At 35.8% G+C, this 18,805-nt stretch overlaps 1 long non-coding RNA gene and 1 other non-coding gene across 2 annotated transcripts; both read right to left on the reverse strand.

The window, feature by feature from the left end:
- Positions 1 to 1,063: 1,063 nt before the first annotated feature.
- Positions 1,064 to 1,135, reverse strand: TRNASTOP-UCA. The gene has a single exon. It is a non-coding gene; the product is annotated as a tRNA-Sec (tRNA).
- A 6,795-nt stretch (positions 1,136 to 7,930) lies between these two features.
- Positions 7,931 to 9,946, reverse strand: LOC113334585. Its single transcript, XR_003352873.1, has 4 exons — positions 9,663 to 9,946; positions 9,329 to 9,406; positions 9,199 to 9,244; positions 7,931 to 9,114 (listed from the first exon to the last, which is right to left on the reverse strand). It is a non-coding gene; the product is annotated as an uncharacterized LOC113334585 (long non-coding RNA).
- Between the last annotated feature and the right edge of the window lie 8,859 nt (positions 9,947 to 18,805).

Below are 18,805 nucleotides of genomic sequence, written 5' to 3' on the forward strand. Positions count from 1 at the left end.
CACCTTTGTAGTAAATTTTGCAATTTGGTATTATAGAAGGCAACTATTGATATTGGCTATTGCAGACTTAGCACAAAAATTAACCATGAAATGGCAAAGTACACTAAAACGCAAGGTTTGAGGTTGTTGAAAGTAGTTATGCGCTTTCCTATAATCTCCACCTTTTTGAAATCCAGACTTCTGGGACCAAGTGCAAGGGTGAACTACAGTCAAAAATGTCCACAATAGGTTTCAACCATAGTCATTAAAAGACGACCACTTACATGGCAAAAAATCGAGAAAAAGGGAACTCCTAACTTATTGCAGAGCAACAAATAGATAATTGATCAAAGCAATCTCTTTCCTTTATAGTATGTGTTATGTCCATGATAACTTCCTCATTTCTGTACCTGAATATCTGAGTAACCTCCTCATTGTCGTCGTACGTTCTGATAGGAGCCTTATTCCAGTTGAGCATCACTTGGAGATTTCAGTAGCTTGGATAGACCTGCATTAAGGTAACCTACAAACAAGAAAACAGAATTTCAGTAGAATTTTCTGACTTGTATTTTACCTTGCTGACTTACCACAATGTGCAAAATACGGAACTGGGTTCTAGAGGTATTCACCCAAGAATAGAAATAGGGAACTGAGTTCCATAATTTGCGGAGGTTTTATCATTTCTCCTTTTTCTTCCCGCTCCGCATCTCAAAGATCCGATTCCAAACAGTATAGAAAGTAGACTCCCAACACTTAATTCGTTTAAAACTTGAGTGCTAAAAGTACACAGGTTAGTGAATCATGTAATGAGAGAATTAGGTGTATGGAAGTAGCTAATATCAGAGAATTTGTGATCTCTTGTGATTAGTGACCCATTCACAAAGCTAAAAGAAGGTTTCCCTCATCTATAAAAGATGTAATGTACTTGTTAATACTGGTGGTGGCATGAATGCGTAGTGCGTTATTCATCTGGTGTAACACAATTCAATCATCAATGTCAATTCTATGTGCAAATTTGGTACTTTTTTACTACTTGTAAGTTAGGATAAATGATGCAATACAAAAAATGATTACTATAGAGGACTGAATCTGGTGTGAATTGAACACACAACCTTCTAACTTGATGTCAGACGCACTACCATTGTGCCACAGATTCATATTCATTGATGCATCGTTTTGAACCATGAAACTTTGTTCTAAAAGAAATTAAACGTGCCAAAATAAAAAAATTAAAGGCAATCTAGCAAACAAAACGAAATCTTTGACACATGGATTACAATGAACAAACGAAGAATAAATTTGTACCAAAATTTCCAGGTTACGCTACTATAATCCTAAAATTTCTAAGTTCGATTTTTAGAGTAATGTAACATATAAAACCAATGAATCACAAATAAGTAGTATTACACCATTAAACATAATAGTCAAAACATGTTAACCTTAAGTCTTCACTACAGAGCCTAGGATTGAGATTCATACCGATATTAACTGGGAACCAATTTGTATCTCTTTATAGCAATGCAGATTACATAAATCAAAGAGAGAAGACATTACCTCAAAAAACGAATCAAATCTGATGACACCCATTGTCCAAATTATCCTATTCGCCTACAAAATCAACACAAAAATTAATCATTAACAAATATATTGAAAACAATCAAATATGATATCGTAAACAATTCGTGCATGGTTGTATGCAGATGTATACGGACTCGGCACTGCAAGACTGCTTCAGTAATGAAACACTGAGATATAAAACATTGCGCTTTATACCACTTTTATTTTGTTTTTCTGCTGCTGCCCAAAGGAATTGTGGTAAAAAATATAACTCGAAACCGAGGTATATATACTTACCCCTAACAGATGCTCAGGATCTTGACTGATTTTCCCTGTTTACATTAACCTGTCGGCAAACCTAACATCACCTCAGGCCAGACTATCACCATCCAGAGGGGAGTAAACTGTGAAAACACAAGCATGATACTGATTATTATACTTAAACAACAAAAATCCTGCAAAACAAAACCAATGAATTATATGAACCGCCTGGTATAAACCTATGAAAAATCAGAATTAGTAAAACCCACCCTTCACCGCTGGTCCTTGATTAACGCAGTGGTTCTATCACCCAAAGCGGAACATCCATTTAGTATTGACTCATTGACCAATTTAATATAACTACACAAACATAAATGGATGGCTGCCTTTCTAAAGGTAGATGAGGGTGTTCAATTAGTATTATGACAATCGGTAGAAAATTTCAACCAAATGAGCTTAGACGATGTAGTCTACACCTCACATCTGCAAAAACGAATTACCAAAATCAACAGGAAGACCAAGACATAATCCAAGGAGTAAAAACTCATAGAATAATATCCATAATTCCACAACTGTTGATTCAATAATGGCCAAAATCCCTTTGATGCAACAAAATGTTTCCATCAACTGCCATAAAATCCTATATCAAGGCTATGACGTTATTATTTTGTAGATCATTTTCACCATTGCTCATCTTGTTAGTGACATTGTATATTCCGCTCAACGTTATAAAGGATCGATCTACGGAATAATAACATCATCGCCCGAATAAGATATGTCAGCAAATATATCAAGGGTTTCCTGAGTACATAAATCTAAATAGAAGGGAAAATATTTGCTTTGACAGGAGATAGGCTATTTTGTAATTGGACTGTGCTAACCATATGAAACTCTACACCTCAACCAAATCCGCAATCTTGCGAAAGTCTGAGTGGGGCACAAAGAGAGAGACTTAACTATGTGATTAGGTAAATACACGAGCAATAAATCTTATGCTTACTTTCGGGGAATGCTGGGAATATGTTACACTGTTCTCAGAAACTTTAGTCCAGTAATTTTCCCCACTGGCAGTTTTTCCTGCAAATAATTACCACAACAATCTCTTAATACTAAACTAACATTAATTTTTAAAGACATTAAAAAATTAAGATCGTAGAATACCTTCAGTATGGAGGAATGATCATTTAAGCTGTGCATACTTGTGACTTGACAAACTGAATCAGCAAAAATAAAACATTGTGAGGAATGTTTATTCCTATTTTGGTTGGATTACTAATAAAACCCAGTTCAGATATGGATTTTGCTAACCTAACTCAGAGCATCCAAAAATGGAGTTTTTTCACTCAGGAGTGACTTTTTTAGTCCCAGTCCAGTCATCGCAGAACCTATAGTTGTCATTATATAGTTTCGTTAACAATAAGAATCAAGATAAGGGAGAACTGCAAAAAGAAAAAAAGAAAAAAAATCCTAGAAAGCTGCATCTAGTAATGATTCTATGCAATTCTGGAAATTTTCAAATTAAGCAATTATATTAACGATCTGGTATCGTGCACACAATCATATACATGCACATCAACCTATAAGTTAATATAATTGAAGACGAAAGCCTACACAGATTCATTATTCATGATGAAAGACTGATATGCTTGCACCAACATTGTATATTGATGGGCAATAATCATCCATCCCCCCCTGGAACTTACAGGTATTAGCGTGAATGGGAACTTGGACCTCCATTACCCGGTAATGCTCGTCCATTGACCCTGTCATCTTGGAGTGTTTCCCCTTGGACAAATCCAAGAACGCCTCTAGGAAATTAATCAGGCGATGCAATCACTATCCCTTTCTAGAGCAGTGTTAATTGCATCAAAGCCCCTTGTCTTTCCTCCTACAATAGACCATCGTCAAAGGTTAAATCAAGTTCAGTCGTTGCATGTGTACATCAAATGAGTATACCTTTAACTTCTAGAGTCCTATTTCCTCTAAATAATAGTTTTTATCATTCATCCATTTCCAAGCTGACAATGTAGAATTTTCACCTGGAAGCAATGTTCTTACCTCATTTGTGAGGGTATTAGTTTACATTCTAGGTTTATAATCTTCCATGTCATCTGCTGAGAATCTAACACCAACTATTGGAACAATCTGCAAAGAGCAAGTTTAAAAAAAATGAGTTTAACCTGTGATTTGGAATTAGGAGGTTCAGTCTTGCAATGAGTATGAGTATTTATGTTAATTAATAAACAATGCAACCTCCTGATGCATATGTCTACGTTTTAGGTTAAAATCAATACAATTTTTGTGAATACAATACCAACTAAAGGAAGAATCTGCAGAGGGGCCAGAATCAAGCTTATTTGCACTATTTGCACTCAAACCTACCAATTACATGAAACTCATATGAAAAAGATAAACCACACACTCAAATTCAGTTTGATCTCTTATTAGTGATCATCGTCCTAAAATTTGAAGAGATTCTTATAAGAACTGTTGGTAAAGACCCGAAATAAATGTTTTTCCGCGTTAGAAACAGTAAGAATACGAAGAGACAATCGGAAAGGACTAATGAGCTCAATCTATGAGGGTCACTAGTATCTATATAATCTACCATGAACTAATATTTTCAAGCCATATCAAAATATTAAGAACTTTCTTTTACCTATTCAGGAAATCAACACAGTTATGCGTTTTTGCATGCTCGATAGTTAGCAACAACGATTCACCTGCTGCTGCACTCGAGACAGGATGTAGTGTCGGCAGTGTTAGACAGTTCGAATCCATTTTTGTTATCCAAAAAAGGATTGGAGCCCAGCTTGTCGCCAGGCTTCCATCCAATACTTGTAAACTCCTTTACGTTAATGATGATTAATTTTTCTTGTTAAAAAAAAAAGAACTGTTCATAAAAAAAAAGTTATAAATGCAAACATCCAGCTTCGCTACTTGGTTACTTCTATACATAAAGGGAATTATATAAAGCTTACAGTCACCATTGAATCACTCCATACCTGGCTCATTCAAACTCTACATCTGGCTCTTGCCAATTCAGTTTCACGCCAGGCTAAGTCCCTGAAAAATAGAAGTCGACAGATTTAGCATGATATGCCTGTCAGTTTCAGTTTGTTCTGGCACCATACACTCCCAGCTTACCACCAAAGACTCAAAATCCTGCTTCACATGAAAAAGCTCTAGCTCATCTTCCGCAGCTCATTGTCTTTTCCTATATGTTTCTTCTATCATATGCAAGTCCTTCAGATGATATTGTAGACAAAAACATAATAAGTAAATACGGTTGGATAATATATGCATGAGAATAAGAATAGTTAAGCAGCAGTATCAATCCTTGGTTATTGCTCTGAGTATCTTCTCCTAACATGATTGCCTGTTACAGCGTCCATTTCTCTGATATAAGCAAAACCTTATCAACTTTTACTTTAAAACTACAAACCATCTCAGATTCGTATCCTGAACACTTCAATCTCTTAGACAAAATTCATACTCAAAAAGCTGCCAGATCTCAAAATTCACCATTCTACAGCTATTTCATACATGAGAAAGGAAGCAGAACCGGCACTAATTGGATCAAAGAAAAATACCAAATAGAATGTTGAATTAACAAAGAAGAACAATAAGAGTGATTTTTACCTAATAGCACAATGGATTATCAAAGTCGTGAGATTTAGAATCAATGTTACAAACAAAAACCGTGGAGTGACGACTTTCAACCTTTACAGTCTTAAGAAGGTCTCTTCTCTTCTTGCTACTTCATTAATTATGTTCTATCCATGTAAGACCCTGCAATTAGTGGTGGTGGTGTTGGATTGCTTGCCTTTAATATGTAGCTACAAAGGACTGAGCAACTTGCATAAAATACAACAAATCGGATAATCAGAACAAAATTAGTGATCATAACTAATATAGTAGAAAGAGATGAAATAAACCAATTTGTGATTAATAATAAATTAGTGAGTTAGGTCATAGTTGCCGAGCCATTACGGATGGCCCAAATAATTAAGAATGAAACTGCTACCAAATTTCGGAAGAAATTGAGTGTGCAAAATAAAATTGAAGCATGGATCATATGCTTCCAAAATGTTCTTTACATCTTTGGTTCTTTAGCATATATGTAGCCAGATCGCTAGCATAAACAATTAACGAGAGCAAGTCTTATCACTGAACCCCTAAATAACCACATATCCACCTGCAAGCACCGCCCATTTCTTTACCACAACTTTTCATTAAGCTAAAAGATTCAGTTTAAGAACTAAATCTTTTACACTGGTTCATTAGCTAAAGACTAATTAATGCTGCATAATTAGTTAACAGTATCCTTTTTAAGCATTTGTCCATCGTCTAGCAGCCATTAAATAAGCAAATATTCAAGTATAAAAATGTGAACCGCACTTCAAATTGCAATAGGTCCTTTCCAAGTTAACGAAAAATTAAAGCTATACCACTTAACATTAGTGGTACAATATTGTTTTACACTATTATGGTTCAATTGCATTAAGCAACAGAAGTTAGCAAAACTAACTTGGAAAAACACATCTAAGAAGTTTAATAGCCTTAAGAGCCAACTTGTCCAAAAAGATCTTGCGTACGAAGTGCTTATCCAAAATATATATATTCATTTAGGTCGCGTTTGGCACCTTTGATATCCCATTCTAGGTTGGGTTATCACCAAAATAACCGTCGAAACGTGTTTGTCTGGTTTTTATTCTAAGTTTGGATAGGGATAACATAACCTTCCTTAGTTTTCGTAGGCTAAACAAGCAAGGTTTCACTATTCCCCCAAATATCTAGGATACCAATATCCTAACCTGGAATAATCAGTTACTTTGCCTTTAAAATAGATAATTATCCTAAAAAAAATCACTTGACTCATTTTCACGTTTATTTTTAATTTTACTATATTTTCTCTTTAAAAACTTATTTTATAATAAAATTAATAATGGATAAATTAACTGTTATATAATAAAATTAATTATTAGCATACACCCATACGGGATTAATGGTAAAACAAACAACATCTTTGCTAAACTGTTTTATGATAATCCTAACTAAGTAAGATAAAATTCTAACCTAGTTAAGTTTTATGTTGTCAGAGGTGCCAAACACGGCCTTATGGCAATTACTTCATCGAAATAGAGTATCCTACGCCACCATATATTGCACAAAATATATATCTATTTATAAGTGAAATTCACTGTAACGTTTTGAGGGATGAGTTTATATGCGCCGAGCAAATAGAGTAGTCAGCACATCTTTAAACATTTTGAGGGATGAGTTTTTATTAGGAATAATATTCACTGTAAACGTGATTTCCACCTCGGAGTCTTCATTATTCTTACGCATCCATGCTCAGCTGATGCTTCCCAGAGTTAATCCAACTTCCTATTAGGAATAATATTAACTTTATAAGCATCAGCTGAGCACACAAAATGTGCCAACAGATTATTCAACAGTGTTTATACTGACTTAAATTATAGAGAAAAAACTTCAATTTGATCAATAAGAAACGTTGTTATCGAAGTAATAAGGATAATTAGTGTGAAGGCGCATTCTTAGAGAACCCAAAACTGCTATACAATAGAAGAAGCATATAAACAAAAGATTCAAGTGCTCAGTTTGGGGCAACTTACACATCTTTGATCCACCATAATTTTGGAATGCCACTTATACAACTGTGCTACTTGCCAAACTTTATTATTTTGATTGATGGACATTACTATTGCTGCTACTGATGCACCCCCTGGACCCTCCTCTTCTATAACAACTTCTCAGTTCTTCACGCCAAGCATCCACATCTTTAATCAATTTGGTCATCTTTAAACATACTCTGAAATTGAAAGAATGCAAATCTGCACAAATATTACATGAGACTAAATATGATACTACAAATTTATTGAATATTTGATGATGTGCAGAAACCAAGGAAAACATCCTATAAACCATTTAAACAAAGCATATATGAGCAAAAGAGAAATCAAAAACATTTCAGGAAGATAAAATAAACTCTACAATCTTTATTCTATGCTTTACCACGTCTAATCTTCACATCTCTAATCTTCACAGAGAATTGCCACTGTTAGGGTAGGAGGGAACCATCTTTCGCTCTGTCTTCCCTATCAAAAAAAAAAGAAAAAAAAAATAGAGGTGGAAAGAGAAAACAAATTTTATCTGACACAGATCTGCATCCAACAACCAAAAACATATGAAAATATCTGTGCGGCCCTGGTCTTCTTAAAACATCACCCGCCCTACTTGCCTATAATTATAGTCTGATTCGGCACTGTATTAATCAGCTGGCAATGAACTTGGAGATATATGGATTTACATGTATCTGCCTGTAATCATAGCCTAACTCTGCACTATTTCCGCTGACTTGCCGCACTGTACACATATGGACAGCTTTAATCCTAAGACATATATTGTCACTAAGATCACCTTCACCACAAAACGCTTTGTGTATACAAAATAGTTAAATGAAGCGATGGAGGAAAAACCAATCAAAAATACAGAGTACAATTGATGAATTCTTATAAGCTGCCACAACAAGAGAAGTAAATCATCATTCATATACCACATGGCATTCCCAATTTCTCCTTCTCTGATTGTTCTATTTCTCTTAGATATGTTTCCATCTTCGGTGAATTTATATTTGTAATAAAGCTCAAGGGAATACACATCACATAATTAGTGATCTCCTACTATGGCATTCCTATTTCCAAATACATACAACAATATATGTGAACCAAAAATCGCAGTGGCTCCAAGACATTAAAGATATTAAACAGTATATCATTCATTCATACCTATATCCACATGCTAACAAAACAGTTAAATCTTAGTAAATAAAAGGTATTTTCCTGTTTCGTATGGATTTCACGTAAGCGAAAAAAAATTCATAACCAAACGATGACCATTATAAAAAATTTCTATTACCAGTCAATTGAAATTCTTAAGAATAAGAATGAGGATTGGTGTACCTTGCTAGCAATGTCTGATAAGTAAGCACCAAGGAGTAACGAAGATAAAAAGAAGAAGATAAAAATAAAAAGTCGGGTCAATCTGCCTACGCCAAACAAAAAGTGGATAATTTTTTTTACAGATTTAAAACTTGTAGGGTTTCCACATGTTCACATGCTTTCCTATGCATCACGAATCTTTCCCTCCTAAATTTACTGGAAACATCGACCACTGCTGAGTTATTTAACATCAATTGGAAATCAATATGAAGAGACAAAATTAAATACGGGGCATCATTAACTCAACACAAAGAGGTACTTCAAAAAAATTAAACTTTCCCTCTTAAATTTCCTGCAAACATCAAGCAACATCAATCAAAAAGAGGAAAAATAAAAAAATACAGATTCAAAAATTCTAGGGTTTCAACATGTTTACCTTCTAATTTCTTTCCTCTGCACCGTATTTTTGATTAAAAAATTTCCTACAAAAATCAAGCAACATCAATAAAAAAGAGGAAAAATAAACAAATACAGATTCAAAAATTCTAGGATTTCAACATGTTTACCTTCTAATTCCTTTTCTATGCACCTTATTTTTGATTAAACCTTGCTCCTGAATCTCAAGCAAACAACAAGCACACAAACTGCAGGAACCAAAACAGATTTTCAAACATCTAGAGTTTCTGCGAGAGAGAGGAAATGAACAGTAGCAGCAGAAATAGAGAAACGTCAATAAGGGAATTTCTTATGAAACAGATTGCAATCTCGTAATGCATACTAATTGAACGTAATTGAAACAATAACTCTGCCCAAACCTAATATCATACATTGCAGAAATCTCACTATCTTATTATAAGATATACAAAGGAATGACTCAATAATGGATTTCGAGATCGATACCTTTTCAATTTGAGGATTTTAACCTAGAAAATTCAGAATTCCAATTACCAATTTCTCAAATTATATCACCAAAGTAATTTAGAGATCAAGATATTTGATGGCTTCATGCAATCCAACTTGATTTCATATTAGCGAAAGAAAGGGTTATAAAAGAAAGCCACGATAACTGCTCCTCCAATAGTATTGATGGTTATTACAACTTCTTTCAAGCAAAGAACCATGAACCCCTCTTAGATTCAACATCAACTCATGCGGTGAATAAGATGAAACAATCGAAACTGAGAGCAAAGTAAGGCTTAGTTTGGTATTGTTGCAGTTTTCGTAAAAGCACTTTTATGTTGTGCGTTGTTGTGTTGTGCCGTGAGAAAAAAGCGGATAGATTTTTGGTAAAATATTATTTAAAATTGAAGCTGACTGAAAAAGCAATCAAAGTGTGTTTGGTAAAATTTCAGATTCAACCATTGTTGTTGTAGCAAATGACAAAAACAGACATATCTCTTAGTTTTATTCAGTTTTATTGGGTTTAAAAATAATTAATTTTTTTACTGTATAATATTAATGTTCATACTAATTATCACTATCATTATGATTGTTAAGAAATTATTTTACTTAACCACTTATATATATATTTAAAAAATGAAATTAAAATTAAGTAATTATTTAATTTTTTTTACTTTTGACAAATTAAATAAATGGTATATAAAATAGTTCAAAATAATAAAAATAAGAATATTTAAAGAATGCAATATAATAAACCTGGCTAAATTGGGGCCTATGCCACTTAATTGGGGCATATAACTACATGACAAAATAGGGTCATTAGGAGAAAATTCATAGAAATCCCTTATCCAATATTTATATTAATGCCCAATATACCCTTATTAAATTAGTGTTAATTTGGATTATTAAATAATGTTTAATCAAGTTAATCCTGAAATTAACTTTCATTAATCGAGAATCAAAACTTGTAAAAAAAAAAAATTAATTTTTACTCGATCCAGAATCGGTTTATGTTAGTGCATTTGTAACCCGATTCTGGGTTGAGTTTTACGCTTAGGAAGATGTAAACCCAAAATCGGATTTTAATCAATACCCACATAAACCGATTCCTAAAATCGGGCTTTTGTGATGCATATGTAAACCGATTATGCCTTACTTTCAGAAACAAAATATTCATTACATAGTTTAGGAAATTAGCCCACTACATATATATAGGACTCAGTATGGGAATTCTAGAATTTGACACATCAAATGCTCATCAATGAACCTCCGAGAACGTCGATACAACATTGTATATTCTTTGTGGTGAATGAACTTTCTTTTCTCATTACGAATTCTCCATAGCCCGTTGAAACATTCCAGCTGAAATTCAATGAATTCTTATATGTTAGTATGTGAAACTAGTGTAGTTGGCATGGGTATAAAAATGATAGCATTACTCAGTTTTTCCCTAAGAGGAGCTCTTGGATGATAGTGGTACACCATATTTCTAACTATTACGTACTCTCGCATTGCCCCTTTAATGTATTGGAATCGAAATGCCAAGTCTCTCCATTTGCGGTTGTTGGGATTCGCGGTACGCCCATAAAAGAACTCTTTAACTCTCTTCCAAAACATTGAATAGGTTTCATTCGGATGTTCACGGAACGTATTAGCAAAGGATTTAACGAGACACAAATCTTCATGCGGTTCCCATTCCATTTTCTAGGCTAAGTGTGTGATATGGGAGTGGCTGAAAGAGGTTGTCCTTATATAGATAAGGACTCAACGGCTATTTTTTTCTAACTCAAATCAAACAATCGGATTTTATGTATGTCCACATAGACCGATTGTGTCCTTACAAAATCATATAAATTGTGCATCTCAACAATCGGGCTTTTTCAATGCACATGTAAACCGATTGTCAAAGTTACAGAAGTTTTCTTCAAAAAAATCGGATTACATTTGTGTACATGTAAACCGATTCTAAAAGTTACAAAACTTTTCTTCTTAGCAATTGGGCTACATATTGGTTGATGAAAACCGATTCTTGGCTTCAAAAGTTACAAGAGTTTTCTTCATCACAATCAGGTTTGATAAAGTTAAATGTAAACCGATTCTGAACTGAACCTCTGGGAAATTGTCAGAATCGGGTTACATATAGTTATATGTAACCCAATTCTGATAGAAAAATGCTAGAATCCTGAAATCTTTTCAAACACATTAAGTCATTCATAAACTAGAAACCAGATTAAGTCATTCATAGACTAGGAGTGTAACCAAACATAATTCGACGATAAGTTTAAGACAAGACATAAGTTTTGACTCCATAATTATCCATACTTAAATACATAAACATGACTACAAGCATTCATTCATGAACATCCCCATCACGACCACGTCCACCGCCACGACCATGTCCACCGCGTGCTCGTTTAGTAGGTTGGGCGCTGCTCGGTGCACCTTTAGACATCTTTTTGGGAGGGGATCTCTTTCTCTTCTTCTTTGGCTCATCCTCCTCCTCCTCCTCAAAATCATCCTCATCCTGCTCCCCAAACTTTGCACCAGCTTCTACATCTTCGAGACTGTTCAATTCATCGATTAGCTTTTCATTGGCCTTTACATTTTTCTCTTCCCTGATTTCCAGCTTTGCCCGGGTTATCAAGTATTCGACCCGTCTTCTCTGTTTCAATTTTAAATAACAAACATTCAATATATAATGCTAAAACCATTAAAAAAATCGTAATTGAGTAACAATACGCACCAAGTATTCGAGAGTCGTATCTTTCTCCTCTATCATGGGCCTCTCATCTACTCGTATCACTCGAGTATGCGAAACATTGAGGTACCACGGCATGTAACCCGGAATTGCATCGTCATCTGTTCGAGAAGGACCAACCAAATGATATTTGTGAGATGCTCTGTTATCCCAATACTCACATGATGGCAAAGGCTTGAGAACAATGACAATATCACTGTCATGTGCTTTCATTTTTGTGTCATTGAATTTGAAATCCTTGTGCGCCTTTGGGATTCTTTGTATGTAACCGCATTTTCTTGCGACTCTCGACGGGTTGTACATTACATATCCTCTTGGGTGAAACAAAGGCCCATGATATTCACTTTGGTCTGAGCACCCGACCATCTTTCCTTTTCCTTTAGCCGAAGCCTCCTTGTAAGGATCAAAAACAACATCCTTCGTTGTCAAGTTGTCTAACTGGCGTCTCAAATTCAAATAATCCATTCTTTGTTTCTTCGGCTTACTTCTGTAGGTGTACTTGGTTCCATATTGTTGTCCGTCCCAATCCTTGTTCTCAAAAGCCCTTTTAGCAAATATTGGGAAGTGCAAATATATCCACGCCTGCAGAAAAGCAATATTCCCTCCGAGTTGGTTCCTTTGAGCCCTAGAAGCCTTTCTCAACTGCGTCAAAGAGTGTGCAAGGATGGCAGTGCCCCAAGAGTAGTCTTGTATCTTGTTAAATGGTTGCAACAGCTGGATAAAGTTGGTGTTAACATGGGCACCGAAAACGTCAGGGAAGATAACAGCTCCAAGGATATAGAGGACATACGCATTGGTCGTGGCGATGATACGTTGCGACGTCACCTCTTTTCCCTCATGATGAAGCTTTTTTGTTCCCATAAAGTTTCTCCTCTGCCTCGAGATATGGAATATCCTCTGCTTTGCCTTGCCTACTAGCATCTCCTTCTTGGTCTTCTCTTCATCCCATTGGAACACTTCCTTGGTCCACTTGTAAATCTTGTCCCAATCAAGCTCTTGCGCGTACTCTTTGTGCTTCACGGCTTTACCTTCTATGCTTAGCCCGGTAATGAACTTCGCATCATTTGGAGTTATCGTCATTTCTCCAAACGGAAGATGTAAAGTATTTGTTTCCCCGTAGTATCTCTCGGCGAAGGCGGAACAAAGAGGTCTGTCGTAACCAAGGTGGCCCAAATTGTTTACCACAGAAAGCAACCCCGTAGAATTGACTAGATCGACCACTTCCGGAACTTCTCCCTTGCTTAATTCATCAGCTATAAGTGGCCATTTCGTCATCATAGTCACTGACGTTCCAGGTTTCATAAGACGAACGACATGCTTGTGATCCTATAAAACCAAACAACCACGATGGACAACAATCAAAACACTACACGGATAATAATGTTTACGTTACATGGCACAAGGTTTAGGTACTTACTATGGTATTGTAGACGACGCTGGCCCAACTGCCTTTGTAACCCCATAATACATTTCCTCCATCAGCTGGTATCCCTAAAGGTGGATCATCAGGGCCGCGAGCAAGCATCTTCAGATCGTCGGGTATGTGGTCACCTTTCGTCTTCCTTGGAACTTCTTTCTTCTGACCTTTTCCTTTAGGGTCTCCTTCTTGTTCTTGAACGACTTCTCTTATCTCTTTATCACCTTCCTCGTCACCTTCTTCTTCATCACTTTCACCTTTATCACTTTCACTCTCATCACTTTCTTCTTCAACACCTTTCTTGCCACGGGCACCTTCATCACTTTCACTCTCATCACTTTATTCTTCAACACCTTTCTTTCCACGGGCATCTTCATCACTTTCACTCTCATCACTTTCTTCTTCGCCACCTTCCTTGCCACCTTCTTCTTCTTCACTTTCACTCTCATCACTTTCTTCTTCACCACCTTCCTTGCCACCACTTTGTTCTTCATTCCTCTCCTCCTCACCACCTTCTTGTTCAGTAGGTGTATCAGAATCAGGTTCTTCATGTGTTGGTTGCTCCGCTTGAGGTGGTGGGTCATTGATGATGGTCCCTTTGGCTTTACTCCTCGTGGCCCTTCGATGAGAAGCATTCAAATTTTTACCATCTTTTCGACGAGGTCCCAAAGGCTTAGGAGTAGCATGGTCATGTTTCCTCTTATATTTCTTTTCGGCTTGATTTTTTTGCCTGTAGAATACGGATTTAAGCGACAAAAACAATGGAATACAATACATTTTTAAAGTCATGGTAAATAATCGGTTTACTTGATATACATATAAAACCCGATTGTTAACATAATGCAATCCACAATCGGGTTTTGTTATGTGCTAATGTAAACGGATTCCTGGAATCGGTTTACTCGATATACATATAAAGTTCATTTCTAAACTAAACAATCGGTTTTTTTGAAGACATATGTAATCTGATTCCTAAAAAAAAGATCCAGGAACATTGGCTACCACAATCGGGTTATTTATACAATAACGTTTCCCGTTTCCTTTTCACATACAGAACAATCGGCCTATAAGTTTATGAACAAAATCCGTTTCTAATAAGAATCGATTTACTTCGTGACTAACGTAATCCAATTTTGTGAACACTGAGAAAATTTATTTCAAAATTCTCGATTTCTAACCTAAAGCATGTTACTAAAACCTAGTTTAGAGGATTGGGTTGATAGAAAAGTTCCTGATTCGACCCATTTCTTCCTCTTGTGCGATACGAGCGGCTTCGGATTGTTCTTGCACTTCCCTCGTTCTATTTCGAATCGCTTCAACAAGTCCGGGATCGTCGTCGCTAGAATAATTCCTGTTAGTAGCATACTTCATTCTTGTTGTTGGTATCGACATTTTATAGAAGAAAGAAACGATTCATCGTCGTCAATCATCGACGATTTTTGGTTTGAAAAAAATGGAAAAAGAGGGAGTGGAGGAGGAGATGAATCGGTTTTTATGTTAAAAATAAAAACTGATTTTTGTTAGTTACGTTTATTAAGGATTGATGGGGATAATTTAGTAATATTAATATTTTTTGAGGGTAATTTTGGTAGTTCACATAAATATTAGACACCCCTTATCATTTGAATTGGTTAGATGAAGTAATCAATAGGCCCCAATTAAGTGGCATAGGCTCCAATTTAGCCAGGATAATAAATAGTAAAACATTTATTGTATATAAATTTAAGGGTAACTTTTGTCATTTATAAAATAAAGTAGGGATAAAAAAGATAAATCAAGCATTAAATTTATGTGGGACCACAGCTTATGCTTTTGTAGCTTTTAAAAGCTCCTCCTCCCCGGCTTATAAAAATTGAGGAATTTGGGAAGTGCTTTGGATAAAAGGCACTTTGATTTTTTTTTTACCAAACACCAACTTCAAAATTTATTGACATATATAGGTTTTAAAAGTGCTTTTGAAAAAAAAAAGCATTACTAAACTCAGCCTAAGAGAAAGACTGAATTCAACTTCTTTCTTCTGGGTTTAGTGTTTGTAGAGAACTGTGAAAATTAAGAATCTAGACGGGAAACAACCGATATTTAGGTTGAAACAAATTTCTTCTAGGTCGAAATTTGTTGACCCGCATCCCACTCGGTAATATTACTGAAATTTCATGACCGTCCAAGTCAAACACAATCCGGACGATCCCGACCGCGGAATGACCCTCTCCGGTAGATCCTGTCTACTGATTGACTCTTTGATCACAAAGACAAAGACCGTCTTTTTTTATTACAGTGATAAAAACTTATAAGCACGCCACATACGCGTTTTGGCTCAAGGGGATCAAATTCACGACCTATAACAAGCTAAGGAAGGTTAATTAGGTCATAAAACTCCTATAGGTTGTTTCCTAAGAGTCTCAATACATCAAGAGTTCAAATGCAATAAGGATTCCTTTCAAAAACATACATCCGCAAATTCCAGCGCAAAAACTTGAAAAATGACGACAATCCATAAGGAATTTCGCGGTACTTCCTGAAGCAAATATGTTCCCCCATATATTCCCAACAACATACTAAAAGGGCACCTCAAACGGAAAAACGAGCTAGGAGATATGGCCCCAACACCGAAGTTAGTGCAATCTGAAAAACTCATGAACTTTTTAAACGAGATTTCAGAAGTCGAAAGCACACACAAATTTGATTAGCCAAACGAACTCGGATTCAAGTGATTCTTTTTTTATTGTAAATTATTCCCTTACCTTTCAAAATTGGGTCGGGGACTAAAATCAGGGTCTTTATGAAGAGTTTACAGCTATTCTCCCTAAGTATCTCAAATCTGAATTTTTCTGACGAACACCTAAACAAAGTGAATCCTTAACAGATACGATTACTTATATTCATTCAATGGTCAAAGGAGTGTGAATATATGATCAAGGAGGTATAAATATCAAGACTTACCGAGGATGAATCAATGGAGAACGAAGGATGGGTATCTACATCAGCAAACTAAAAGATGATAAGTACTTCTGTTAACTTCTATGTCATCAGTTTGAAGAGTAGTATCGTTTTGAAAGAAGAACAAAACTACCATCGAAGCAAAAAGAAGACGTGATCATCATACCATGTTTGGAATTTTGGGATCAAGAGTTAATTACAAGCATTAAGTATAACGAGCGGGTTTCCTGTAAAACTAATTCTACTTCAAGCAGAAAGAAGAATATGACTCCAACAAGGAAACCCAAGCCACCTGGTTGTCCAAATTAAGCCAAAAACGTTTTTTACTCTATCTTCATGTGTGATCAGCCTCACGCAATGGATTCCACTCGGATATTTTCTCTCCCTCATGAGCACAAGGGCAGAGAAAATTAGGGTTTGGACAAACATAACCCTAATTTGAGACCTTCTCAATATTTTTAAAAGGGGATTTTATCAAAAGAGCCAGGAAAGTCTTCAAGTACTCACATACATGCCTCTATAAAAAGGTCACTCAAAGCCTCTCCGGCTTATGAAAGCATTAGAAACGCTACATATGAAGGCTTTCGAAATTTTGAAGAAAACAAAGGAAGTTTGATTCGAATCAGGAAACTAAATTCTTAATCCTCTCCAGACTGGTCAAGGACGTGTCTCTCTCTCTCTTCTATTGAGTGCATAATTATATCTAATATCTCTCGAGTCTCTTCTCTACACCATAATGCAGCGACAACAAAGCTCATAACGGTTTCCTACAGAACTACTTGTAGTTCAAAAAATTTGATAAAAGGGAAGTCTAGTGCAAATAGAGTTTGTGGATTTGTGGAACAGGGTGGACCGATTACTAAACTAGTACACGTTCAAAAATAGATAAAGGAAAATTTCTCTTTTCAATTATATCTCAAAAGGGAATCTATGACGCAAAAGGAAAAGGAGTTAGAACTAAAAGAGGAAATTATAGGAATTTGGGTCAAATAAAGAAACCAATAGGTCGTTTCTCCTTCCAAAATTCCTCCAAGCCGTATCCAAGCCCTTCCTATGCGTGGGAATAGTTTTCTAGGACAATGGGACGTCACTTCTTCTCTCGGGATTTTTTTAGAGGGATCAAAGTCGAAGAGAATTAGGGTTTTGAGGAAAATAGCCCTAATTTGGCTCAAATAAGGAAACCAATGTCTTTTATTCTTCTAAAAAATTCCCAAAACCGTGTAAAAACCCTTTTAATGCATGAGGATGCTCTCCTAGGCCAGTGGGACGTGATTTATTCTCTCGGGATTTTTTCAGAGGGATCAAAGTCGAAGAGAATTAGGGTTTTGACGAAAAAGCCATAATTTCAAAAATTCTGTGAAAAAGGGATTTATTCTAAACGAGAGGAAACCGAGCCTATCCTATTCTCTTAGAAGGTTCTCTAAGCCTATCTCACTCCCTTTTAGCTTATTACTCTTCAACAAAACGAGCTCATTAGGAATTTTGACCAAAATACCCTTATATTGCGATTTTGAGTATTTTCAAAGAAGAAAAGCCTTAATGAAGCCAGAGACCGACCAAGCTCTCATCAACTCATTCCAAGGGCCTCATACACGTGAATATTGAGTTCTCTAAGTGTTCGAAGAAGAACGGGATTGAAACGGAATCCAGAAAAGCAGAATTTCAGGGAAAATAAAGGGAATCTGGCTCAAAATAGGGAATTCGGGTTCATCACTTCCAAAAGCAGAAATAGAAGCGCCAATCTCTATTTCAAGACGTGACTATGCCTAGGGAAGTTCCATGCCTCTCTCATTCTAAATAAAAATCAAGCTCACAGTGGTTTTTGACGAAAATCCCTTAGTTTCAAAAGTATGTATTTTCACCAATAAAGAGGAGTCTGATTGGTACAAGGAATTAAACAAGCTCTCATCACATGAGGTACCGACTCCACAATATAGATGCACACCTTCCAAGCCTTTTCAAGCCTCTCCAGAGTGTCTGAAGGAGTCAGACGCAAAAATTAGGGTTTAGGTACAGTACAAGCCTGAATTC

Source organism: Papaver somniferum, chromosome 1, assembly GCF_003573695.1.
Source record: "Papaver somniferum cultivar HN1 chromosome 1, ASM357369v1, whole genome shotgun sequence".
In the NCBI taxonomy this organism is placed as follows: Eukaryota; Viridiplantae; Streptophyta; class Magnoliopsida; order Ranunculales; family Papaveraceae; genus Papaver; species Papaver somniferum.